Source organism: Oncorhynchus nerka, linkage group LG17 (genome assembly GCF_034236695.1).
Source record: "Oncorhynchus nerka isolate Pitt River linkage group LG17, Oner_Uvic_2.0, whole genome shotgun sequence".
NCBI lineage: Eukaryota > Metazoa > Chordata > Actinopteri > Salmoniformes > Salmonidae > Oncorhynchus > Oncorhynchus nerka.
This window is the reverse complement of record NC_088412.1, coordinates 6,671,288-6,698,147: the sequence shown is the minus strand read 5'-3', so window position 1 is coordinate 6,698,147 and position 26,860 is coordinate 6,671,288. Positions and strand designations below refer to the sequence as shown.

Sequence of the window (26,860 nt, the reverse complement as noted above, 5' to 3'; positions counted from 1 at the left end):
CTATCAGATTTGAGCCATAAGGGAGAATAGACATCTACCACTATCAGATTAGAGCCATAGAGCCATTAGGTAGACTAGACATCTACCACTATCAGATTAGAGCCATTAGGGAGACTAGACATCTACCACCCCACTACCACTATTAGATTAGAGCCATAAAGGAGACTAGGTGTCTACCACCCCACTACCACTATCAGATTACAGCCATATGGGAGACTAGACATCTACCACCCCACTACCACAATCAGATTAGAGCCAAAAGGGAGACTAGACATCTACCACCCCACTACCACTATCAGATTAGAGCCAAAGGGGAGACTAGGTGTCTACCACCCCACTACCACTATCAGATTACAGCCATATGGGAGACTAGACATCTACCACCCCACTACCACTATCAGATTAGAGCCAAAAGGGAGACTAGGTGTCTACCACCCCACTACCACTATCAGATTACAGCCATTAGGTAGACTAGACATCTACCACCATCAGATTAGAGCCATTAGGGAGACTAGACATCTACCACCCCACTACCACTATTAGATTAGAGCCATAAAGGAGACTAGACATATACCACTATCAGATTAGAGCCATAAGGGAGACTAGGCATCTACCACTACCAGATTAGAGACATAAGGGAGTCTAGACATCTACCACTATCAGATTAGAGCCGTAAGGGAGACTAGACTTCTACCACTATCAGATTTGAGCCATAAGGGAGAATAGACATCTACCACTATCAGATTAGAGCCATAGAGCCATTAGGTAGACTAGACATCTACCACTATCAGATTAGAGCCATTAGGGAGACTAGACATCTACCACCCCACTACCACTATTAGATTAGAGCCATAAAGGAGACTAGGTGTCTACCACCCCACTACCACTATCAGATTACAGCCATATGGGAGACTAGACATCTACCACCCCACTACCACAATCAGATTAGAGCCAAAAGGGAGACTAGACATCTACCACCCCACTACCACTATCAGATTAGAGCCAAAGGGGAGACTAGGTGTCTACCACCCCACTACCACTATCAGATTACAGCCATATGGGAGACTAGACATCTACCACCCCACTACCACTATCAGATTAGAGCCAAAAGGGAGACTAGGTGTCTACCACCCCACTACCACTATCAGATTACAGCCATAAGGGAGACTAGACATCTACCACTATCAGATTAGAGCCGTAAGGGAGTCTAGACATCTACCACTATCAGATTAGAGCCATAAAGGAGATTATGCATCTACCACCCCACTACCACAATCAGATTAGAGCCATAAGGGAAACGAGGCATCTACCACCCCACTTCCACAATCAGATTAGAGCCAAAAGGGAGACTAGACATCTACCACCATCAGATTAGAGCCATTAGGGAGACTAGACATCTACCACCCCACTACCACTATCAGATTAGAGCCAAAAGGGAGACTAGGTGTCTACCACCCCACTACCACTATAAGATTACAGCCATATGGGGGGCATATACATCTACCACTATCAGATTAGAGCCGTAAGGGAGTCTAGACATCTACCACTATCAGTTTAGAGCCATAAGGGAGAAAATGCATCTACCACCCCACTACCACTATCAGATTAGAGCCATAAAGGAGACTAGACATCTACCACTATCAGATTAGAGCCATAAGGGAGACTAGGCATCTACCACCATCAGATTAGAGCCATAAGGGAGACTAGGCATCTACCACCCCACTACCACAATCAGATTAGAGCCATAAGGGAGTCTAGACATCTACCACTATCAGATTAGAGCCATAAGGGAGACTAGGTGTCTACCACCCCACTACCACTATCAGATTAGAGCCGTAAGGGAGTCTAGACATCTACCACTATCAGATTAGAGCCATTAGGGAGACTAGGCATCTACCACCCCACTATAACTATTAGTTTAGAGCCATAAGGGAGAAAATGCATCTACCACCCCACTACCACTATCAGATTAGAGCCATAAAGGAGACTAGACATCTACTAGACATTAACTATATATATATATATACCACAACTCCTCAGTCCTTATCTGTGGTACTGTATATTAACTATATACCACACCTCATCAGTCCTTATCTGTGGTACTGTATATTAACCATATACCACACCTCCTCAGTCTTTATCTGTGGTACTGTATATTAACTATATACCACACCTCCTCAGTCCTTATCTGTGGTACTGTATATTAACTATATACCACACCTCCTCAGTCCTTATCTCTGGTACTGTATATTAACTATATACCACACCTCCTCAGTCCTTATTGATTAATTACAACACATAGGTGTATTATAAGGCATTATAAAGGTCATTAAAATAATGATACACACGTACTTCATAGAAACTGTTACTCTTCATATATTCTAACAACTCACATTTTAAGATTCATTATGTCATTTGTTCCATGTTAAGGGCTCTAACCTTGGAACAAAACTATTTGTCTCCCTCTTGCTGTTGCATGCAGTTCCTCTCTCTCTTCCTCCATTCCTCTAACCCCTCCCTCCTTTCTAACCCCACACCGCTGGCAGAACCAGGAAGTCCCTCCCCCTCCCACAAACTCTCTTCTGAGGAAACAAAACTGATCGGAGTCTCTCTGTCGTCTGTCTGTGTGACAGTGAACAACAAGTCCAAATGGCTCAACAGGGAGTTCTGCTGGACCAGGACCAGTTCTGTTGTTCTGTCTGTCTGGATCTACTGAAGGAGCCGGTGGCTATTCCCTGTGGACACAGTTACTGTAGGAGCTGTATTGAGGGCTGCTGGGATCAGGATGTCCTGAAAGGGGTCTATAGCTGTCCTCAGTGCAGAGAGACTTTCACTCCAAGGCCTAATCTGAGGAAAAATAACATGTTGGCTGAGCTGGTGGAGAAACTGAGGAAGACAGGACTCCAGGCTGCTCTCCCTCCTGCTCTGTGCTATGCTGGACCTGGAGATGTGGTGTGTGATGTCTGCACTGGGACCAGAAAGCAGAAAGCCCTCATGTCCTGTCTGGCGTGTCTGGCCTCTTTCTGTGACACTCACCTCCAACTTCACTATGAATCTCCTGCTTTCAAGAAGCACAAGCTGGTCAAAGCCACGGCACAACTACAGGAGAAGATCTGCTCTCATCATGACAAACTGCTGGAGGTTTACTGTCGTACCGATCAGCAGTGTATCTGTTATCTGTGTACAATGGATGAACATAAAGGCCATGATACAGTGTCAGCTGCAGCAGAGAGGACTGAGAAACAGGTAAGACCAGAACAACTTGTTGGTGGCTATCTGATAAACAAAGAATTAAAGATACAGTAGGAACTAAATCTGTTTGAATATGAGATCATTATATTATATACAATATGAAATGGATCCACAAATATGAACACAAACCTTGAGTATATAGATATGTTAACCCAGATTCTACAAATGTATCACCATTTTCTAATGTCAAACACTATTATCATTCTGAATGGCCTTTTATGAGTACAAAGTTCAGTCTCAGGCCCTTGATACATGAAGGCCTACCATAAAAACTATAATTCACATAGCAACATAATATAATATTGTAAAGGGACTTCCTCAGGATTGTCGACCTTCCTCTCTATGGGTCCTATGTCACATTACTATACTATTGATCTACTGGACTAATAAAGCTTGATAGCTCATTGAAGAGTGATTCTCCACAGAGGCAGCTGGGGATGAGTCAGCAGAAGGTCCAGCAGAGATTCCAGGAGAGAGAGAAGGAGCTGAAGGAGCTCCAACAGGCTGTGGAGTCTTTCAAGGTGAGTATTGTTGACCAGAGGAGACACAATTTCACTTCTCTCCTCCAGTCAGAGAGAGAGAGGGGCCCCTATTCAATCCCACTGACCCCACTGTTGGGATCAGGCTGTCTGGACCCCTTTCAGAGAATAGACTGGTTCATGTAACTGACTAGGCTGCCTCATCACATAACCATGAGTAACCATGACTGACTCATGTCCCCTATACATTAAAATGGAACTGTCTCTCTCTCAATTGAATTAAATTCATAGGGCTTTATTGGCATGGAAATATATGTTTACATTGCCAAAGCAAGTGAAATAGACAATAAACAAAAGTGAAATAAACAATCAGAATTGAACAGTAAACATTACACTTGGAAGGGATTTGGGGGATGGGGGAGGGTCTATTAGAAGTTAGTAGGACTCTTTTATTTTCTCAGAAGTACTGAGTTAGGTAGGAGGATTTAGAGTGGTGTAAACCGTGATTGAACACACTCCAGCACAGTAGGTGGCGCCATGCACCTTTAACGTTGGTTTGAGGACCTCCATTATATCATAGAAGAAGAAGTTGGTCTGTGAGGGTTTTGTTGTTCCTGAGGAGAGCTACTATTCTTTTCTCTTTTGGTTTTCAAGTATTTTCAGAATGTATTAAAGCCAAAGCTAAAGCTTCCCTAAACAATTCAATATATCAGTCAATATATTTTCTCTGTGATTTATTTTCTCTCCGTTCCATCGCATCTTAACCGTCTTACCGGGCGGGCACTAGGACCCGGGGGAGGCTGCTGCTGCAGAGGCTGCTGCACCGCTCGTGACTGTCAGTCCTCCTTGTAGCTCATTGGTTAAGCTGTGGCTCGAGCCTGTTAACAGTTAACGGCCAGGAAACGGCTCTGACAAGGACACATTCATGTCGAGGCAGTGATGTGAATGTGTGGTAAGTTACGAGAGAGAGAGTTTTCACTACTATAGACTTTGGTCATAATCAAAGCTTTGTTAACCAATAGGTTTTTATGTGAGGCTGCCTGTAAGTTACAGTGTAACAGACGTTACTAACGGTAACGGTGTCTTTTAAATTCGACATAAGTTATGTGGCGATGATATCTAGTTAACGTTGTATTTAATGTAGTGTAATGACCTGACTAGATCATAAAGGAACAATTGTCCAGACAGAGGATTGAGTTACGAATTGACGGTTTATTAGCAACTTTACACCGGCTACTGTTTGGCCTTAGCTCACGCCAAATAAATGAAAGATACCCCACAAGCCAATCGGGACCTTCTCTTGTGAAGCCCAGACGGAAGAGAGAGAACAAAGGCTGAACCTTAACTTCCAATGCCCCGCCCCCTCCACGCCACTCCGCCAACCACCAGGATGCCCGGCATCAGAACATCCCAGGCATTCCTGTGATTGGCAGATAGCAGGTTGATTGGCATGTCGGACCCCGCGAACACTGGGAACTGGTAAGTACAACACAACCAGCTACTAGCCGAACACAGAACACACAGCTGTCTGTGCGGGTCGCTACAGTAGTTTTACTATCTGTGCCAGGCTATAAATGACACAGATAATATCTAGTTAACGTTGTATTTAATGTAGTTTTACTATCTGTGCCAGGCTATAAATGACACAGATAATATCTAGTTAACGTTGTATTTAATGTAGTTTTACTCTCTGTGCCAGGCTATAAATGACACAGATAATATCTAGTTAACGTTGTATTTAATGTAGTTTTACTATCTGTGCCAGGCTATAAATGACACAGATAATATCTAGTTAACGTTGTATTTAATGTAGTTTTACTATCTGTGCCAGGCTATAAATGACACAGATAATATCTAGTTAACGTTGTATTTAATGTAGTTTTACTATCTGTGCCAGGCTATAAATGACACAGATAATATCTAGTTAACGTTGTATTTAATTGATCACAATAAGCTTTCTGCTTTCCATGTAGAGTTTTTGGTAAAAAATATTACATTTGATTATTTTGATTATTTTGTCAGTAATGTGAGGAGAATTGGTGATATATATATATATATGATATACCAAGTGCTGTCTGTCCAGGAGGGAGGAGAGTAGAGCAGGACCAAGAGGTGTTCTGTACCTGTCTGTCCAGGAGGGAGGAGAGTAGAGTAGGACCAAGAGGTGTTCTGTACCTGTCTGTCCAGGAGGGAGGAGAGTAGAGCAGGACCAAGAGGTGTTCTGTACCTGTCTGTCCAGGAGGGAGGAGACTAGAGCAGGACCAAGAGGTGTTCTGTACCTGTCAGTCCAGGAGGGAGGAGAGTAGAGCAGGACCAAGAGGTGTTCTGTACCTGTCTGTCCAGGAGGGAGGAGAGTAGAGGAGGACCAAGAGGTGTTCTGTACCTGTCTGTCCAGGAGGGAGGAGAGTAGAGCAGGACCAAGAGGTGTTCTGTACCTGTCTGTCCAGGAGGGAGGAGAGTAGAGCAGGACCAAGAGGTGTTCTGTACCTGTCTGTCCAGGAGGGAGGAGAGTAGAGCAGGACCAAGAGGTGTTCTGTACCTGTCTGTCCAGGAGGGAGGAGAGTAGAGCAGGACCAAGAGGTGTTCTGTACCTGTCTGTCCAGGAGGGAGGAGAGTAGAGCAGGACCAAGAGGTGTTCTGTACCTGCCTGTCCAGGAGGGAGGAGAGTAGAGCAGGACCAAGAGGTGTTCTGTACCTGTCTGTCCAGGAGGGAGGAGAGTAGAGCAGGACCAAGAGGTGTTCTGTACCTGTCTGTCCAGGAGGGAGGAGAGTAGAGCAGGACCAAGAGGTGTTCTGTACCTGTCTGTCCAGGAGGGAGGAGAGTAGAGCAGGACCAAGAGGTACCTGTCTGTCCAGGAGGGAGGAGAGTAGAACAGGACCAAGGGACAAGGGAGGACCTGGAGAGCAGAGTTCTGACTCTACTGAACCTACTTTCTCTCTGTCTCTGTCTCTCTGTCTCTGTCTCTCTCTGTCTCTCTCTCTGTCTCTCTCTCTGTCTCTGTCTCTCTCTCTGTCTCTGTCTCTCTCTCTCTCTGTCTCTCTCTCTCTCTCTGTCTCTCTCTCTCTCTCTGTCTCTCTGTCTCTCTGTCTCTCTGTCTCTCTCTGTCTCTCTCTCTGTCTCTCTCTCTGTCTCTCTCTCTCTGTCTCTCTCTGTCTCTGTCTCTCTCTGTCTCTCTCTCTCTGTCTCTCTCTCTCTGTCTCTCTCTGTCTCTCTCTCTCTCTCTGTCTCTCTCTCTCTGTCTCTCTCTCTCTGTCTCTCTCTCTCTGTCTCTCTCTGTCTGTCTCTCTCTCTCTCTCTCTCTCTCTCTCTCTCTCTCTCTCTCTCTCTCTCTCTCTCTCTCTCTCTCTCTCTCTGTCTCTCTCTCTCTCTCTCTCTCTCTCTCTCTCTCTCTGTCTCTCTCTCTCTCTCTCTGTCTCTCTCTCTCTCTGTCTCTCTCTCTGTCTCTCTCTCTCTCTCTCTCTCTCTCTCTCTCTCTCTCTGTCTCTCTCTCTCTGTCTCTCTCTCTCTGTCTCTCTCTCTGTCTCTCTCTGTCTCTCTCTCTCTGTCTCTCTCTCTCTCTCTCTCTCTCTCTCTCTCTCTCTGTCTCTCTCTCTGTCTCTCTCTGTCTCTCTCTCTCTCTCTCTCTCTCTCTCTCTCTCTCTCTCCAGCGCTCTGCACAGTCAGCAGTGGAGGACAGTGATCAGATCTTTACTGAGCTGATCCGCTCCATTGAGAGAAGGAGCTCTGAGGTGAAGGAGCTGATCAGAGCCCAAGAGGAGGCTCAAGTGAGTCAAGCTGAAGGACTCCTGGAGCAACTGAAGCAGGAGATAGCTGAGCTGAGGAAGAGAAGCACTGAGCTGGAGCAGCTCTCACACACAGAGGATCACATCCATTTCCTCCAGGTAACTAAACTGTCTTGTTACATGTGATATGAAATTAACTTCATGGGAAACTATTCATCTCAATCATTATGTTGTCCTGTCTGTCTCTCTGTCTGTCCCTCTCTGTCTGTCCCTCTCTGTCTGTCCCTCTCTGTCTGTCCCTCTCTATCCGTCCCTCTCTATCCGTCCCTCTCTGTCTGTCCCTCTCTATCCGTCCCTCTCTGTCTGTCTGTCCCTCTCTATCCGTCCCTCTCTGTCTGTCTGTCCCTCTCTGTCTGTCCCTCTCTGTCTGTCCCTCTCTGTCCGTCCCTCTCTGTCTGTCCGTCCCTCTCTGTCCGTCCCTCTCTGTCCGTCCCTCTCTGTCCGTCCCTCTCTGTCCGTCCCTCTCTGTCCGTCCCTCTCTGTTCCTCCCTCTCTGTTCCTCCCTCTCTGTTCCTCCCTCTCTGTTCCTCCCTCTCTCTCCGTCCCTCTCTCTCCGTCCCTCTCTCTCCGTCCCTCTCTGTCCGTCCCTCTCTGTCCGTCCCTCTCTGTCCGTCCCTCTCTGTTCCTCCCTCTCTGTCTGTCCCTCTCTGTTCCTCCCTCTCTGTCTGTCCCTCTCTGTTCCTCCCTCTCTGTCTGTCCCTCTCTGTTCCTCCCTCTCTGTCTGTCCCTCTCTGTTCCTCCCTCTCTGTTCCTCCCTCTCTGTTCCTCCCTCTCTGTTCCTCCCTCTCTGTTCCTCCCTCTCTGTTCCTCCCTCTCTGTTCCTCCCTCTCTGTTCCTCCCTCTCTGTTCCTCCCTCTCTGTTCCTCCCTCTCTGTTCCTCCCTCTCTGTTCCTCCCTCTCTGTTCCTCCTCTCTGTTCCTCCCTCTCTGTCTGTCTCTCTCTGTCTGTCCCTCTCTGTTCCTCCCTCTCTGTCTCTCCCTCTCTGTCTGTCCCTCTCTGTCTGTCCCTCTGTCTGTCCCTCTCTATCCGTCCCTCTCTGTCTGTCCCTCTCTGTTCCTCCCTCTCTGTTCCTCCCTCTCTCTCCGTCCCTCTCTGTCCGTCCCTCTCTGTCCGTCCCTCTCTGTCTGTCCCTCTCTGTCTGTCCCTCTCTGTCCGTCCCTCTCTGTCTGTCCCTCTCTGTTCCTCCCTCTCTGTCTGTCCCTCTCTGTCCGTCCCTCTCTGTCTGTCCCTCTCTCTCTCTGTCTGTCCTCTCTGTCTGTCCTCTCTGTCTGTCCCTCTCTGTCTGTCCCTCTCTGTCTGTCCTCTCTGTCTGTCCTCTCTGTCTGTCCCTCTCTGTCTGTCCCTCTCTGTCTGTCCTCTCTGTCTGTCCCTCTCTGTTCCATCCCTCTCTGTTCCATCCCTCTCTGTCTGTCCCTCTCTGTCTGTCCCTCTCTGTCTGTCCCTCTCTCTCTCTCTGTCTGTCCCTCTCTGTCTGTCCTCTCTGTCTATCCCTCTCTGTCCGTCCCTCTCTGTCCGTCCCTCTCTGTCTGTCCCTCTCTGTCTGTCCCTCTCTCTCTCTGTCTGTCCCTCTCTGTCCGTCCCTCTCTGTCTGTCCCTCTCTCTCTCTGTCTGTCCCTCTCTGTCTGTCCTCTCTGTCTGTCCCTCTCTGTCTGTCCCTCTCTGTCTGTCCCTCTCTGTCTGTCCCTCTCTGTCTGTCCCTCTCTGTCTGTCCTCTCTGTCTGTCCCTCTCTGTCCGTCCCTCTCTGTCTGTCCTCTCTCTCTCTCTGTCCGTCCCTCTCTGTCCGTCCCTCTCTGTCTGTCTCTCTCTGTCTGTCCCTCTCTGTCTGTCCTCTCTGTCTGTCCCTCTCTGTCTGTCCCCTCTCTCTCTCTCTGTCTGTCCCTCTCTGTCTGTCCCTCTCTGTCTGTCCTCTCTGTCTGTCCTCTCTGTCTGTCCTCTCTGTCTGTCCCTCTCTGTCTGTCCTCTCTGTCTGTCCTCTCTGTCTGTCCTCTCTCTCTCTCTGTCTGTCCCTCTCTGTCTGTCCCTCTCTGTCTGTCCTCTCTGTCTTGTCCTCTCTGTCCGTCCCTCTCTGTCTGTCCTCTCTGTCTGTCCCTCTCTCTCTCTCTGTCTGTCCCTCTCTGTCCGTCCCTCTCTGTCCGTCCCTCTCTGTCCGTCCCTCTCTGTCCGTCCCTCTCTGTCCGTCCCTCTCTGTCCGTCCCTCTCTGTCTGTCCCTCTCTGTCCGTCCCTCTCTGTCCGTCCCTCTCTGTCCGTCCCTCTCTGTCCGTCCCTCTCTGTTCCTCCCTCTCTGTTCCTCCCTCTCTGTTCCTCCCTCTCTGTTCCTCCCTCTCTGTTCCTCCCTCTCTGTTCCTCCCTCTCTGTCTGTCCCTCTCTGTTCCTCCCTCTCTGTTCCTCCCTCTCTGTCCGTCCCTCTCTGTTCCTCCCTCTCTGTTCCTCCCTCTCTGTTCGTCCCTCTCTGTTCCTCCCTCTCTGTTCCTCCTCTCTGTTCCTCCCTCTCTGTTCCTCCCTCTCTGTTCCTCCTCTCTGTCTGTCCTCTCTGTCTGTCCTCTCTGTCTGTCCCCTCTCTGTCCGTCCCTCTCTGTCCGTCCCTCTCTGTCCGTCCCTCTCTGTCCGTCCCTCTCTGTCCGTCCCTCTCTGTCCGTCCCTCTCTGTTCCTCCCTCTCTGTCCGTCCCTCTCTGTCCGTCCCTCTCTGTCCGTCCCTCTCTGTCCGTCCCTCTCTGTTCCTCCTCTCTGTTCCTCCCTCTCTGTCTGTCCTCTCTGTCTGTCCCTCTCTGTCTGTCTGTCCCTCTCTCTCTCTCTGTCCATCTCTGTCTGTCCATCTCTGTCTGTCCCTCTCTGTCTGTCCTCTCTGTCTGTCCTCTCTGTCTGTCCCTCTCTGTCTGTCCCTCTCTGTCTGTCCTCTCTGTCCGTCCCTCTCTGTCTGTCCCTCTCTGTCCGTCCCTCTCTGTCTGTCCCTCTCTGTCCGTCCCTCTCTGTCTGTCTCTCTCTGTCTGTCCCTCTCTGTCTGTCTGTCTGTCCCTCTCTGTCTGTCTGTCTGTCCCTCTCTGTCTGTCTGTCCCTCTCTGTCTGTCTGTCCCTCTCTGTCTGTCTGTCCCTCTCTGTCTGTCTGTCCCTCTCTGTCTGTCTGTCCCTCTCTGTCTGTCTGTCCCTCTCTGTCCGTCCCTCTCTGTCTGTCCCTCTCTCTCTCTGTCTGTCCCTCTCTGTCTGTCCCTCTCTGTCTGTCCCTCTCTGTCCGTCCCTCTCTCTCTCTGTCTGTCCCTCTCTGTCTGTCCCTCTCTCTGTCCCTCTCTGTCTGTCCCTCTCTGTCTGTCCTCTCTGTCTGTCCCTCTCTGTCTGTCCCTCTCTGTCTGTCCCTCTCTGTCTGTCCCTCTCTGTCTGTCCTCTCTGTCTGTCCCTCTGTCTGTCCCTCTCTGTCCGTCCCTCTCTGTCCGTCCCTCTCTCTCTGTCTGTCTCTCTCTGTCTGTCCCTCTCTGTCTGTCCCTCTCTGTCTGTCCCTCTCTGTCTGTCCCTCTCTGTCTGTCCCTCTCTGTCTGTCCCTCTCTGTCTGTCCCTCTCTGTCTGTCCCTCTCTGTCTGTCCCTCTCTGTCCGTCCCTCTCTGTCCGTCCCTCTCTCTCTGTCTGTCTCTCTCTGTCTGTCCCTCTCTGTCTGTCCCTCTCTGTCTGTCCCTCTCTGTCTGTCCCTCTCTGTCTGTCCCTCTCTGTCTTGTCCCTCTCTGTCCGTCCCTCTCTGTCCGTCCCTCTCTGTCTGTCCCTCTCTCTCTCTCTGTCTGTCCCTCTCTGTCCGTCCCTCTCTGTCCGTCCCTCTCTGTCCGTCCCTCTCTGTCCGTCCCTCTCTGTCCGTCCCTCTCTGTCTGTCCCTCTCTGTCCGTCCCTCTCTGTCCGTCCCTCTCTGTCCGTCCCTCTCTGTCCGTCCCTCTCTGTCCGTCCCTCTCTGTCCGTCCCTCTCTGTCCGTCCCTCTCTGTCTGTCCCTCTCTGTCCGTCCCTCTCTGTCCGTCCCTCTCTGTTCCTCCCTCTCTGTTCCTCCCTCTCTGTTCCTCCCTCTCTGTTCCTCCCTCTCTGTCTGTCCCTCTCTGTCTGTCCTCTCTGTCTGTCCTCTCTGTCTGTCCCTCTCTGTCTGTCCCTCTCTGTCTGTCCCTCTCTGTCTGTCCCTCTCTGTCTGTCCCTCTCTGTCTGTCCCTCTCTGTCTGTCCCTCTCTGTCTGTCCCTCTCTGTCTGTCCCTCTCTGTCTGTCCCTCTCTGTCTGTCCCTCTCTGTCTGTCCCTCTCTGTCTGTCCCGCTCTCTCTCTGTCCGTCCCTCTCTAGTAGGGAATAGGGTGTAGATTTATTACAATATCATGCTTTAGTGTTTGGCACAAAAATATATTAGATCTCCACCTCCCACTTCCTGTCTGTCATCCCCCAGTTATGTTAAGACTTCCTCTCATTGAACTGGGCCTCATTCTAAATGGTCACTTTGTATTGATAGTCCATACTGGTCTTTACTATGGTTCTACATACAGTACCTGTATTGATAGTCCATACTGGTCTTTACTATGGTTCTACATACAGTACCTGTATTGATAGTCCATACTGGTCTTTACTATGGTTCTACATACAGTACCTGTATTGATAGTCCATACTGGTCTTTACTATGGTTCTACATACAGTATCTGTATTGATAGTCCATACTGGTCTTTACTATGGTTCTACATACAGTACCTGTATTGATAGTCCATACTGGTCTTTACTATGGTTCTACATACAGTACCTGTATTGATAGTCCATACTGGTCTTTACTATGGTTCTACATACAGTACCTGTATTGATAGTCCATACTGGTCTTTACTATGGTTCTACATACAGTATCTGTATTGATAGTCCATACTGGTCTTTACTATGGTTCTACATACAGTACCTGTATTGATAGTCCATACTGGTCTTTACTATGGTTCTACATACAGTACCTGTATTGATAGTCCATACTGGTCTTTACTATGGTTCTACATACAGTACCTGTATTGATAGTCCATACTGGTCTTTACTATGGTTCTACATACAGTACCTGTATTGATAGTCCATACTGGGCTTTACTATGGTTCTACATACAGTATCTGTATTGATAGTCCATACTGGTCTTTACTATGGTTCTACATACAGTATCTGTACCTGGCGGGTTTCTACTCACATGTTCCTTCATCTCTACAACTTTATCTGGTTCTCTCCCACTTCCCTTCCATCTCTCCTTTCTAAGTGTGAACTTGTCCACTTCCCTTCGTGGATTTAAAGGAAATGACTGGTTTATGTAAACTCCCTCTACCCCATGTCAACACCAATCCAATGCTTTTACATTTGGAGGAAGGAGAGATTATTTGGTCTCCCCCATGGAGTGATGATAGAGGGATGTGAAAGAGGAGAGAGGTAATGGTTGTACTCCCCCATGGAGTGATGATAGAGGGATGTGAAAGAGGAGAGAGGTAATGGTTGTCCTCCCCCATGGAGTGATGATAGAGGGATGTGAAAGAGGAGAGAGGTAATGGTTGTACTCCCCCATGGAGTGGGGATAGAGGGATGTGAAAGAGGAGAGAGGTAATGGTTGGACTCCCCCATGGAGTGATGATAGAGGGATGTGAAAGAGGAGAGAGGTAATGGTTGTACTCCCCCATGGAGTGATGATAGAGGGATGTGAAAGAGGAGAGAGGTAATGGTTGTACTCCCCCATGGAGTGATGATAGAGGGATGTGAAAGAGGAGAGAGGTAATGGTTGTACTCCCCCATGGAGTGATGATAGAGGGTAATGGACCCTGGATTCAAATACTGTTTGAAATCTTACAAATACTTTGAGTATTTCCTTTAGTCCTCCAGGCGGGCGGGTTTGTTTGTACTTTTAGGACTTTTCTATTGGTTCCATTACAACAAACTCAATCAAACACTGCTTATTAAATATTCAACATTATTTTAACGCAGGTCTGTTTCCACCTGCAATCAGCCTGTAACGTCTTGTATGATCTCATCAGGTAAAGGTGTGTCAAATGGAAGGGCAAGTCTCACCACTGAGAGGAAAACATCACTGGTCCACCTCTGCATCAGGTCAGCTATGTTGATCAGTACTGTCCCAGGGATGCTGGGAGCAGAGATGAACTCCCCTGACCTGGTACCACCTATGGAGTTGTCATTTTAATATCAGTTTAACCCCATTACTGCTATAACACATAAACCATGTTAATAGAATGAAATGGATCCAGGTTCCATTTATTCTACATTAGATTTACTGCCTGTGGAACACTTCTCCAAAGTGGTCTGAAATCAAGATGACTGCAGGTCTGAATCCCAAACTAATGGGGGGAAATGGCTCCATCTAATAAGAATGGTATTTAGAGGTATGAACCTTTCTATAGGGGTGAACCATCCCCTTAACATACAGTACCAGTCAAAAGTTTGGACACACCTACTCATTCAAGGGTTTTTCATTATTTTTACTATTTTCTACATTGTAGAATAATAGTGAGGACATCAACACTATTAAATAACACATATGGAATCATGTAGTAACCCAAAACGTGTTCAACAAATCAAGTGGAGGCCCGGTCATCTGATGCAGCACTCCATCACTCTCCTTCTTGGTCAAATAGCCCTTACACAGCCTGGAGGTGTGTTGGGTCATTGTCCTGCTGAAAAACAAATGATAGTCCCACTAAGCACAAACCAGATGGGATGGCGTATCGCTGCAGAATGCTGTGGTAGGCATGCTGGTTAAGTATGACTATCATGGTGGTACCCCCTTTAAAGCACCATCACACCTCCTCCTCCATGCTTCACGGTGGAAAATACACATGCAGAGATCATCCGTTCATCTACTCTGCTTCTCACAAAGACATAACACCTCCTCCTCCATGCTTCACGATGGAAAATACACATGCAGAGATCATCTGTTCACCTACTCTGCTTCTCACAAAGACATCACACCTCCTCCTCCATGCTTCACGGTGGAAAATACACATGCAGAGATCATCTGTTCATCTACTCTGCTTCTCACAAAGACATCACACCTCCTCCTCCATGCTTCACGGTGGAAAATACACATGCAGAGATCATCTGTTCATCTACTCTGCTTCTCACAAAGACATCACACCTCCTCCTCCATGCTTCACGGTGGAAAATACACATGCAGAGATCATCTGTTCACCTACTCTGCTTCTCACAAAGACATCACACCTCCTCCTCCATGCTTCACGGTGGAAAATACACATGCAGAGATCATCTGTTCACCTACTCTGCTTCTCACAAAGACACGGCACTTGGAACCAGAAGTCTTAAATTTGAACTCATCAGACCAAAGGACAGATTTCCACCGGTCTAATGTCCATTGGTCTTGTTTCTTGGCCCAAGCAAGTCTCTTCTTCTTATTGATGTCCTTTAGTAGTGGTTTCTTTGCAGCAATTGATAGTGAGGGTGTTTTCTGTTAACAGAATGTGTTTCTTGTTAAAAGGCTGAATATCACTAAAGGGAATAAGCAAAGACACTATGTGTAATTCTGGGATTGAGTTTACAGTAAAACCCTATGAACCTGAAAGGGACTGCAGTGGGCTCCAGTCTCCAGCAGGGGGCACTAAAACCCTTGTACTTATTGGTATAATTCTATAATGAACTATAGTTATCTGTAGTTATTGGTATAATTCTATAATGAACTATAGTGATCTGTACTTATTGGTATAATTCTATAATGAACTATAGTGATCTGTACTTATTGGTATAATTCTATAATGAACTATAGTTATCTGTACTTATTGGTTGATAGAGGAAAATATAGTTTAGATAATCAATTATGTTTATGATTATATTATTATATATTATATTATATATACATTAATGATTAGAACCATTCAGTTTTTCAAACTGATGAGAATGTTTTGGTTGGATTCCATTAGGGGAGAGGAGTTTATCCTTTAGACAGGTTGGAATGTAGAGTTAACGTGGGAGCGAGGCTGTGGCGGTCCGACAGATAAGAAATGTCTGGGAGACGTTCCAGGCCTGATGAACAATGGGCTCTTGTGAGAATCAGAGAGAGGGTGTAACTGATGACGTCATTTTATGTCTTCTTTAGATTTAAAATGTAATGTTCTTTGTATTTTGGGTCAGTACTCATCAAGAATAAATGCTGAACTTGTTTTTAAGACTGGTCTCGTGCTAATTCATGCAAATGATAAACTTACAACTTATCATGAATTAGAAATGAGTGTGAATTTAATTGGTTTTGGCAATTAAACATAAAGGAATTTAGAATTCCTCTATCATTGGTATAATTCTATAATGAACTATAGTGATCTGTACTTATTGGTATAATTCTATAATGAACTATAGTGATCTGTAGTTATTGGTATAATTCTATAATGAACTATAGTTATCTGTAGTTATTGGTATAATTCTATAATGAACTATAGTTATCTGTAGTTATTGGTATAATTCTATAATGAACTATAGTGATCTGTAGTTATTGGTATAATTCTATAATGAACTATAGTGATCTGTTCTTATTATTTCCTGGATATAATGTATAGGTGCTCCACCAATATAATTGATCCAAGGAACTAGAGGGGAGGGGAACCCCGCCTAGAGGAAAGAACTTAGATTTAGAAACAATGGTGGAGTAAAGCCGAGGGGATCTGGTTTTTAGCATAAAGTGGAGGGACGATGACACTTCTATCAGCATGAAACTGTATAAAAGGACTGAGTCCGGCAGTTGTAACAGTGAAAGTATAAAATAAATATTAGTGTGGCCGCTGCAGATTGGGAGTTGTGTGTTTCATCTGTTCTGGATGGTTCAGTTCAGTGGGGTTATTCACCTGTCTTGTTCAGGTGGTTCATCTGTTCTGGATGGTTCAGTTCAGTGGGGTTATTCACCTGTCTTGTTCAGGTGGTTCATCTGTTCTGGATGGTTCAGTTCAGTGGGGTTATTCACCTGTCTTGTTCAGGTGGTTCATCTGTTCTGGATGGTTCAGTTCAGTGGGGTTATTCACCTGTCTTGTTCAGGTGGTTCATCTGTTCTGGATGGTTCAGTTCAGTGGGGTTATTCACCTGTCTTGTTCAGGTGGTTCATCTGTTCTGGATGGTTCAGTTCAGTGGGGTTATTCACCTGTCTTGTTCAGGTGGTTCATCTGACCAGTCTGTTCAGTCTGTTTGAGTTTGGATTGTGTTGTCTGATTCAGTTTGTTCAGACTTGTGTGTTCAGTCTGTTTGAGTTAGGATTGTGTTGTCTGATTCAGTCTGTTCAAGTTAGGATTGTGTTGACTGATTCAGTTTGGCCAAACTTGTCTGTTCAGTCTGTTTGAGTTAGGATTGTGTTGTCTGATTCAGTCTGTTCAGTCTGTTTGAGTTAGGATTGTGTTGTCTGATTCAGTCTGTTCAGTCTGTTTGAGTTAGGATTGTGTTGTCTGATTCAGTCTGTTCAGTCTGTTTGAGTTAGGATTGTGTTGACTGATTCAGTTTGTTCAGACTGTTTGAGTTAGGATTGTGTTGTCTGATTCAGTCTGTTCAGTCTGTTTGAGTTAGGATTGTGTTGTCTGATTCAGTCTGTTCAGTCTGTTTGAGTTAGGATTGTGTTGTCTGATTCAGTCTGTTCAGTCTGTTTGAGTTAGGATTGTGTTGTCTGATTCAGTTTGGCCAGACTTGTTTGTTCAGTCTGTTTGAGTTTGCGCCCAAACGCAACCCATTCATCTTATTGAATCAGTCTGAGTCAGGTGGGTCATTCAATTCATCCAGCTCGCTCATTCGCTCATCTGGGGCATTTATTCCATCTCATTCATCTGTCCTGTTGACTGTTCTGTTCCATCCAGTTTGGAGTGGCAACTGTCCATCTGCATGGTGGAATAGAATGAAATAAAAGACCTATGTTGACCGCCTATTGTGCCGAGGAAGTGAATCAATTAGGGACTACTCAGACAGGTAAAACCCTGTGGTTACCGCTTGGCTGTGTTGAGGAAGTGAATCAGTAAAGGACTACTCAGACAGGTAAAACCCTGTGGTTACCGCTTGGCTGTGTTGAGGAAGTGAATTAATTAGGGACTGCTCAGACAGGTAAAACCCTGTGGTTACCGCTTGGCTGTGTTGAGGAAGTGAATTAATTAGGGACTACTCAGACAGGTAAAACCCTGAGGTTACCGCTTGGCTGTGTTGAGGAAGTGAATCAGTAAAGGACTACTCAGACAGGTAAAACCCTGTGGTTACCGCTTGGCTGTGTTGAGGAAGTGAATCAGTAAAGGACTGCTCAGACAGGTAAAACCCTGAGGTTACCGCTTGGCTGTGTTGAGGAAGTGAATCAGTAAAGGACTGCTCAGACAGGTAAAACCCTGAGGTTACCGCTTGGCTGTGTTGAGGAAGTGAATCAGTAAAGGACTACTCAGACAGGTAAAACCCTGTGGTTACCGCTTGGCTGTGATGAGGAAGTGAATCAGTAAAGGGCTGAATTTGCAGGTGGTTTAGGAAAGCGTAAGAGGTATGTAAAAGTTCTCTGCTGTTGGTGCTGAATGGGTTGCACACTACTTCTCACGGACCGTCACTTGACTGTGACCTGGTAGGGAGGACGCACCCAGTCCCACACTACTTCTCACGGACCGTCACTTGACTGTGACCTGGTAGGGAGGACGCACCCAGTCCCACACTACTTCTCACGGACCGTCACTTGACTGTGACCTGGTAGGGAGGACGCACCCAGTCCCACACTACTTCTCCCGGACCGTCACTTGACTGTGACCTGGTAGGGAGGACGCACCCAGTCCCCCACTACTTCTCCCGGACCGTCACTTGACTGTGACCTGGTAGGGAGGACGCACCCAGTCCCACGCTACACAGGAGAGAAAATGATCAATAAAAGAGAACACGAGGTGCTAAACATGTTCAAAGCAGAAGGATTGTTGGAAAGTATAAAGAAAACTGGAGGAATGTTGAAGAAAGAATGAAAAGTCAGACAGGAAGAAGGTGGAATGGTTGGCAGAACCCCCACCATGCACCAGTAGGTAAAACCCCCACCATGCACCAGTGGGTAAAACCTCCACCATACACCAGTAGGTAAAACCTCCACTATACACCAGTGGGTAAAACCCCCACCATACACCAGTAGGTAAAACCTCCACCATACACCAGTGGGTAAAATCCCCACCATGCACCAGTAGGTAAAACCTCCACCATACACCAGTGGGTAAAACCCCCACCATACACCAGTAGGTAAAACCTCCACCATACACCAGTGGGTAAAACCCCCACCATGCACCAGTAGGTAAAACCTCCACCATACACCAGTGGGTAAAACCAGTGGGTAAAACCTCCACCATACACCAGTGGGTAAAACCAGTGGGTAAAACCTCCACCATACACCAGTAGGTAAAACCTCCACCATACACCAGTGGGTAAAACCAGTAGGTAAAACCTCCACCATACACCAGTGTGTAAAACCAGTAGGTAAAACCTCCACCATACACCAGTGGGTAAAACCAGTGGGTAAAACCTCCACCATACACCAGTGGGTAAAACCCCCACCATACACCAGTGGGTAAAACCAGTAGGTAAAACCTCCACCATACACCAGTAGGTAAAACCAGTGGGTAAAACCCCCACCATACACCAGTGGGTAAAACCAGTAGGTAAAACCTCCACCATACACCAGTAGGTAAAACCTCCACCATACACCAGTGGGTAAAACCAGTAGGTAAAACCTCCACCATACACCAGTGTGTAAAACCAGTAGGTAAAACCTCCACCATACACCAGTGTGTAAAACCAGTAGGTAAAACCTCCACCATACACCAGTGGGTAAAACCAGTGGGTAAAACCTCCACCATACACCAGTGGGTAAAACCCCCACCATACACCAGTGGGTAAAACCAGTAGGTAAAACCTCCACCATACACCAGTAGGTAAAACCAGTGGGTAAAACCCCCACCATACACCAGTGGGTAAAACCAGTAGGTAAAACCTCCACCATACACCAGTGGGTAAAACCTCCACCATAAACCAGTGGGTAAAACCTCCACCATGCACCAGTGGGTAAAACCCCCACCATACACCAGTAGGTAAAACCAGTGAGTAAAACCTCCACCATGCACCAGTGGGTAAAACCTCCACCATGCACCAGTGGGTAAAACCCCCACCATACACCAGTGGGTAAAACCTCCACCATACACCAGTGGGTAAAACCTCCACCATGCACCAGTGGGTAAAACCTCCACCATACACCAGTAGGTAAAACCTCCACCATGCACCAGTAGGTAAAACCTCCACCATGCACCAGTAGGTAAAACCTCCACCATACACCAGTGGGTAAAACCTCCACCATGCAGTAGTGGGTAAAACCAGTGGGTAAAACCTCCACCATACACCAGTAGGTAAAACCTCCAACATACACCAGTAGGTAAAACCCCCACCATGCACCAGTGGGTAAAACCTCCACCATACACCAGTGGGTAAAACCTCCACCATACACCAGTGGGTAAAACCCCACCATACACCAGTGGGTAAACCAGTGGGTAAAACCTCCACCATACACCAGTGGGTAAAACCCAGTGGGTAAAACCCACCATACACCAGTGGGTAAAACCAGTGGGTAAAACCTCCACCATACACCAGTGGGTAAAACCTCCACCATACACCAGTAGGGGTAAAACCAGTGGGTAAAACCTCCACCATACACCAGTGGGTAAAACCTCCACCATACACCAGTGGGTAAAACCTCCACCATGCACCAGTGGGTAAAACCTCCACCATACACCAGTAGGTAAAACCAGTGGGTAAAACCTCCACCATACACCAGTGGGTAAAACCAGTGGGTAAAACCCCCACCATGCACCAGTGGGTAAAACCAGTGGGTAAAACCTCCACCATACACCAGTGGGTAAAACCTCCACCATACACCAGTGGGTAAAACCTCCACCATACACCAGTGGGTAAAACCTCCACCATGCACCAGTAGGTAAAACCAGTGGGTAAAACCCCCACCATGCACCAGTAGGTAAAACCAGTGGGTAAAACCTCCACCATACACCAGTAGGTAAAACCTCCACCATACACCAGTGGGTAAAACCCCCACCATACACCAGTGGGTAAAACCTCCACCATACACCAGTGGGTAAAACCAGTGGGTAAAACCTCCACCATACACCAGTAGGTAAAACCTCCACCATACACCAGTAGGTAAAACCAGTGGGTAAAACCTCCACCATACACCAGTGGGTAAAACCTCCACCATGCACCAGTGGGTAAAACCAGTAGGTAAAACCCCCTGGTGTCCAGAGTGGTGGAAATAAAGAGAGAAACAAAGGTGGAAGATGAGAAGGAGACTCCCTCTGTGGCCTCTCAGGTAAAAGAAAAGGACCTGGAAAGGACAGGGGAGACTGAGCAATGTGCAGGAAGGAACCCAGAAAAGTTGAACAGTTATGAAAGATTATGTGGAAATAGGAAAACAAGTGTGAATGATTTGGTAATATGGGTTATTAATAAATGTGATATTTAAGGTGCAATACTGGAATAAGACATTAAGTCATCCATATTCTCCAGTAATACATTTGCAAACTTTATAGTTTAGGTTCTAATACAAGGTATTAAGTTTTGTGACCAATGAATTATTATCCGGGGAAGTGTGTAGCGCTGCCTTTGAAAATAGTTAATAGAAGGTGTGTATTATTTAAAGAAGGAAAGGTTTGGGAATAATAACGACCCTGTTTCTCCCTGTAAGATGGAGGATTTTAATAAAGCCATGGAGTCGGTGAAAGAAGCACGAGAGCTTTCTACCAATTCATCTGGAATATGGGGAATTAATATATGTACTTAGCTACATAAAGACTGGGTATGTGAGGACATTGGTATAATTAATAGATGTACTTAGCTACATAAAGACTGGGTATGTGAGGACATTGGTATAATTAATATATGTACTTAGCTACATAAAGACTGGGTATGTGAGGACATTGGTATAATTAATAGATGTACTCAGCTACAAAAAGACTGGGTATGTGAGGACATTGGTATAATTAATAGATGAACTCAGCTACATAAAGACTGGGTATGTGAGGACATTGGTATAATTAATAGATGTACTTAGCTACATAAAGACTGGGTATGTGAGGACATTGATATAATTAATAGATGAACTCAGCTACATAAAGACTGGGTATGTGAGGACATTGATATAATTTGTATTTCGGCTTTGATGGCAGGTTTGAAACCTGTGATCAAAACGACTGTAACGGCTGTCGTCCCCTCCTCTCCTGAGGAGTAATAGGAAGGACTGTAACGGCTGTCGTCCTCCTCTCCTGAGGAGTAATAGGAAGGACTGTAACGGCTGTCGTCCTCCTCTCCTGAGGAGTAATAGGAAGGACTGTAACGGCTGTCGTCCTCCTCTCCTGAGGAGTAATAGGAAGGACTGTAACGGCTGTCGTCCTCCTCTCCTGAGGAGTAATAGGAAGGACTGTAACGGCTGTCGTCCTCCTCTCCTGAGGAGTAATAGGAAGGACTGTAACGGCTGTCGTCCTCCTCTCCTGAGGAGTAATAGGAAGGACTGTAACGGCTGTCGTCCTCCTCTCCTGAGGAGTAATAGGAAGGACTGTAACGGCTGTCGTCCTCCTCTCCTGAGGAGTAATAGGAAGGACTGTAACGGCTGTCTGAGGATCCCTCCTCTCCTGAGGAGTAATAGGAAGGACTGTAACGGCTGTCGTCCTCCTCTCCTGAGGAGTAATAGGAAGGGCTGTAACGGCTGTCGTCCTCCTCTCCTGAGGAGTAATAGGAAGGATCGGAGGACCAATGCGCAGCGTGGTAAGTGTTCATGATACTTTTAATAGAACACAGAAAATACCAAAATAACAACGTGAAACAAAAACCGAAAACAGTTCTGTGTGGAACACACAGACACAGAAAATAATCACCCACAAATCAAGGGTGAAAACAGGCTGCCTGGGACAATGATTGCCTCTGATTGAGAACCATACCAGGCCAAACACAGAAATACCAACTCATAGAAAAACAAACATAGACAACCCACCCAACTCACGCCCTGGCCATTCTAAAAGACATAACAAAAGAACTAAGGTCAGAACGTGACAACGGCAATTGTGGGGGTTGTGGATAAAATAGAGCAAGATGTTTTGAGAGTGGAATATAACTAACTATAGTCACTAACTATAGTTTCAATGGCCAAGATAAACCACAGAAATGTAGTGTAAAAACATCACAGCGTAGGGAGACAGAGTCCTGTTTTAGGGGCTATTGGTCATTGGAAAAGGGAGTGTAAAGACATCACAGCGTAGGGAGACAGAGTCCTGTTTTAGGGGCTATTGGTCATTGGAGAAGGGAGTGTAAAGACATCACAGCGTAGGGAGACAGAGTCCTGTTTTAGGGGCTATTTGGTCATTGGAGAAGGGAGTGTAAAGACATCACAGCGTAGGGAGACAGAGTCCTGTTTTAGGGGCTATTGGTCATTGGAGAAGGGAGTGTAAAGTGGGACTGGAACCTGCTGCATTCGAAGGAAATGACGCTATACCTGCGTTTGCATCTTTTTCAAAAGAGCAACAACAAATCCTTTTGAGAGCAGCAGGAGAGGAAATGTCACATATCGGTGTATCGCCTCGGTTCGATTCATAGTGGTTCATAGAGGTTACAGATTCTATGTGAAGGATGTTGTATGAGATCACTTCTTACCCAACTTTTTAGTAGAGGCCAGGGATCACAGGAAAACGTATTTTGGGTTGAAGAATCTGGTGAAATGCCAGGGATCACAGGAAAACGTATTTTGGGTTGAAGAATCTGGTGAAATGCCAGGGATCACAGGAAAACGTATTTTGGGTTGAAGAATCTGGTGAAATGCCAGGGATCACAGGAAAACGTATTTTGGGTTGAAGAATCTGGTGAAATGCCAGAGATCACAGGAAAACGTATTTTGGGTTGAAGAATCTGGTGAAATGCCAGGAAGATCTGGTGAAACAGGAAAACGTATTTTGGGATGAAGAATCTGGTGAAATGCCAGGGATCACAGGAAAACGTATTTTGGGATGAAGAATCTGGGAAATGCCAGGGATCACAGGAAAACGTATTTTGGGGATGAAGAATCTCAGTGAAATGCCAGGGAAGGGATTCTAAAGGGAACACATTTAAATTATATGGCCAAACACTCCTTGTTAATTCAGAAAGCCTTGATGTTTATTTTTATAACATTTGATGTGATTTTATTCTGAAATAGATTTAAATTTGATGTGGTTTTATTCTGAAATAGGTTTCTAGAATGTAGGAAAGTGGTGGAGGGGTAACGAGGAATTAGCAAAGGGGTTACTAAACCTAAAATGAAGTGGACATGTTTTCAGTTAGTTCATGAACATTGTGGTGGTTCTGGAGAATAGGACTGAATAAAAGATACATAAACGTTGGTGGGTTGAAACAAACAAATATTTAATGATGAGAGTAAAGACAGTGGATTTACAATTATCATGTTTAGTTTATAATTAATACATTTTGACTTGTTGATTAAAATGTAACATAGTGAATGTGCTAACGAAATGTACAATTTCTTTTCCAGAAAAGGGGGTTTCATTATCTCTCGTTGGAATGTCCCCGGAGACTGTGGTATCGGGGAGAGCAGGATAAAAGTATCTGGATTAGGCCATAAACAGACTTCCAGATAAGTGAGGCCTTGTTCAGGTGTGTTTTTGACCTACGGTTCACCAGCACACAATTTACTGGTTACCAATATGCATTAGTGGTGTTGATACTGTGGGATTTATTTTGATGGGGTCTTTTCAATTCAGTTGTAAATTGGGTTTGCAGAAGGATGGAAATGTTTGGAAGGTTTTGAAATGGTTTGTGAAGGACAGGGAAAGAAAAGGGAGAGGAAATATTTAATGGTGTCAAATGCCCTGTATCCTGACTTTCTGGTGAGACCAGAACAATCTCACTAGAAATGATAGAAACAGGTGGGATTTAATTATGAAATGAATGAGAAACACCAGTTTCTACTCCATTGCTTTATGAGATAAGCTGATTGGTTATTCAAATTAGTTTATTTTTGATTTAACATGTTTTTGAATCATGTTGGAGACTGGAACACATAGGGTCTTACTGCCCCCTGCTGGAGACTGGAGCACACTGCAGTCCCTTTCAGGTCCATAGGGTTTTACTGCCCCTGCTGGAGACTGGAGCACACTGCAGTCCCTTTCAGGTCCATAGGGTTTTACTGCCCCCTGCTGGAGACTGGAGCACACTGCAGTCCCTTTCAGGTCCATAGGGTTTTACTGCCCCCTGCTGGAGACTGGAGCACACTGCAGTCCCTTTCAGGTCCATAGGGTTTTACTGCCCCCTGCTGGAGACTGGAGCACACTGCAGTCCCTTTCATGTCCATAGGTTTTACTTTTTTAGTAAAGACCAGTATGGACTATCTACAGTACTGTATGTAGAACCATAGTAAAGACCAGGGTATGGACTATAGCCCAATAAAGACCAGGTACTGTATGTAGAACCATAGTAAAGACCAGTATGGACTATCAATACAGGTACTGTATGTAGAACCATAGTAAAGACCAGTATGACTACTTCAATACAGACTATCAATACAGATACTGTATGTAGAACCATAGTAAAGACCAGTATGGACTATCAATACCAGTAGATACTGTATGTAGAACCATAGTAAAGACCAGTATGGACTATCAATACAGGTACTGTATGTAGAACCATAGTAAAGACCAGTATGGACTATCAATACAGATACTGTATGTAGAACCATAGTAAAGACCAGTATGGACTATCAATACAGGTACTGTATGTAGAACCATAGTAAAGACCAGTATGGACTATCAATACAGATACTGTATGTAGAACCATAGTAAAGACCAGTATGGACTATCAATACAGGTACTGTATGTAGAACCATAGTAAAGACCAGTATGGACTATCAATACAGGTACTGTATGTAGAACCATAGTAAAGACCAGTATGGACTATCAATACAGGTACTGTATGTAGAACCATAGTAAAGACCAGTATGGACTATCAATACAGGTACTGTATGTAGAACCATAGTAAAGACCAGTATGGACTATCAATACAGGTACTGTATGTAGAACCATAGTAAAGACCAGTATGGACTATCAATACAAAGTGACCATTTATGAGGCCCAGTTCAATGAGAGGAAGTCTTAACAGAACTGGGGATGACAGACAGGAAGTGGGGGGTGGAGATCTAATATATTTTGTGCCAAACACTAAAGCATGATATTGTAATAAATCTACACCCTATTCCCTACGTAGAACACTACTTTAGACCTGGTCAGAAGCACCGTAGTGCACTACGTAGGGAATAGGGAACCATTTGGAACAGAGACAGTAATTCCCCTGAACATCTTCCTCTTCCTCATCTGGTTTCTTGAACAGCCCTTCACTCCTCCCCTCTTCCTCCCCTCCTCCCTTTTCATTCTATTCTATCAGCCACACCACTAGCTCACCTCCACACAATACATTTACAAGTTAAAGACACACCTTGGAATAAATAACAAAGGAAAACTATTACTAGATGAAGTTGAGTGTTTTTATTATTTCCCATCACCATAAATCCTATTTAATCACTGAACAGTAGCAGACCTAACTTCATCTGTTCCTGACTCTGGATAGTGGATTAAAAAGACCATCAATCTCCAATGATATTAAAGTACTATTCTGAACATTACTGATATACTGAGTGGCAAGTCAAGATATCTGCTGGTTTTATTGTTTGGTCAACAGCACCACCTGCTGGACAGGTTTAATGTTGCTGGACTGAGCAGTATGGGAGGATGAAAGATGACACATTTAGGGACGGTTTCCTGGACATCTACATTGAACATACTGTTTAGTCCAGGACTAGGATTCATCTGTGTCTGGGAAACCAGACCATATAGTTTAGTAGAAAGTAAGTGATACCAGCTTGTAGTGGGCTGACTAGTCCTGAATTGTCCTTTAGTTCCTGGACCATTTTCCATGCAGCTCCAGGTGACAGAGAACACATCAATTAGGACCGAGCCAACAAGCTGATCAATGATACTGAGGAGAATTACATAGAGACAGAGAACCAACTGAGAAAACATATCAATGGTTCTGAATGACAACCAATATACATCAACACCAGACATCATGATTCATGGAAATGGACAAGATTAAAACATTGGATTGAATTTTAATTAATAACTAATCAGTTTACAGTTTAACCAGCTCAGCAGAACCATTATAATAGAGACAAAACCCAGGATAGAGGGGCTGAGTGAATGTGGTCTGGACTCTGTGGAGGAGGGTCATTGTGTCAGAGACACTGTAGAAGGACAGAGTACCTGCCTTGTGATCCAGGTACACTCCTACTCTGGAGGACTGA

At 45.7% G+C, this 26,860-nt stretch overlaps 1 protein-coding gene and 1 pseudogene across 1 annotated transcript in view; one reads left to right on the top strand and one right to left on the bottom strand.

Annotated features, from left to right (window-relative positions):
- Positions 1-26,860, bottom strand: part of LOC135561380 (E3 ubiquitin/ISG15 ligase TRIM25-like) — a 426,185-nt gene that overhangs the window by 12,387 nt on the left and 386,938 nt on the right. The gene's annotated exons all lie outside the window — the stretch shown is intronic.
- The window catches only part of LOC135561389 (tripartite motif-containing protein 16-like), a 41,740-nt pseudogene continuing 17,452 nt past the window's right edge, over positions 2,573-26,860 (top strand).